We start from the raw sequence: 1,051 nt of genomic DNA, 5'->3' as shown, positions 1-1,051 counted from the left end.
CGCAAGTCCTGGCAGCTAAGCACCGGCCTCCACATCAGCCGTCGATAATGTGTATGACGACGTGGCTGCCTGAGATTGGCATCCGGAAGTGAGATTATCCGGACCGAATATTTTTTCCAAAAAATGATACCATCTCATCAACCATTTGCTAAAAAAAATTTGCATCAGAATATACTGACCAATGAGTGTTTATGATGGGTAATATGATCATTAGATCTGTTTTGAAATGAGTGCAACATTAATTATCCATTGATCACACTCATCTCAAAGTAAATTCAAGCTTCATATGTATTTTCTACCAAATTCTAATCCAGTTATTTCGACCGAATATGTTTGTTAAATATTATTACGTGAACATCAAACTATAAAAAATAAAAATAAGAAATATATATAATCATTATTGATTTCATGACAATGTTTCTGTTAAATAAGACAGCAGTGAATCAAATCTACTCCCATCATTTGATCAATTCGTTACTGTTTGAAAAATAGATCGAATCATTATCTGCAGCTAGTCCTGATTCCCTAATTCCTGTTTCTCGACACAGTGGAATCCAGAAGAAGTGGGAAAAGATTCGTAAAAGTCAAATCAAGGTGAGAAGATGAATTACCAGTATTGGCACCAAAACAAGAGCTGCTCTACATCAATCCTGCTGCTCTCCATAAGCTTGAAGCATTCAAATCCAGGGTATGCATATCCAAGCACCAATCTGCAAGAACATAATCCAAATATTTTTCAATCGGCAACCACTCTTCTCAATCCGATTTCACAAAATTAGATAAAATAAACTATGGTTTCCTCAAATAACTAGATCTAAGAGATCGAAGAGCTCACACTAGAACTCTGGTTACAAACTCGCCTAACATCGATCAAATCTCAGCAATTCCCAAATCTGCCGGCAAGAAAACAGAGGGAAAACAGCATTAAACTCAATTGTATTAACAAATAAGTACGAAGCTTGATAAATAGTATATACCTTCAAGATTTCTTGAAATCCTTTAGGGTTTTTTATCCGCCTTTGCAGAAGAAGAAGAAGATGATGATGAAGAA

General features: G+C 35.6%; 1 long non-coding RNA gene across 1 annotated transcript; it reads right to left on the bottom strand.

The window, feature by feature from the left end:
* Nucleotides 1-611: 611 nt before the first annotated feature.
* LOC110034802 lies at nt 612-1,049 on the bottom strand. The gene is made up of 3 exons (XR_002295092.1): nt 978-1,049; nt 836-893; nt 612-710 (listed from the first exon to the last, which is right to left on the bottom strand). It is a non-coding gene; the product is annotated as an uncharacterized LOC110034802 (long non-coding RNA).
* Nucleotides 1,050-1,051: the final 2 nt, after the last annotated feature.

Source organism: Phalaenopsis equestris, unplaced genomic scaffold, assembly GCF_001263595.1.
Source record: "Phalaenopsis equestris unplaced genomic scaffold, ASM126359v1 Scaffold193514, whole genome shotgun sequence".
NCBI classification, from domain to species: domain Eukaryota; kingdom Viridiplantae; phylum Streptophyta; class Magnoliopsida; order Asparagales; family Orchidaceae; genus Phalaenopsis; species Phalaenopsis equestris.
The sequence above is the reverse complement of the archived record's forward strand: the minus strand, read 5'-3'. Positions and strand labels throughout refer to the sequence as shown.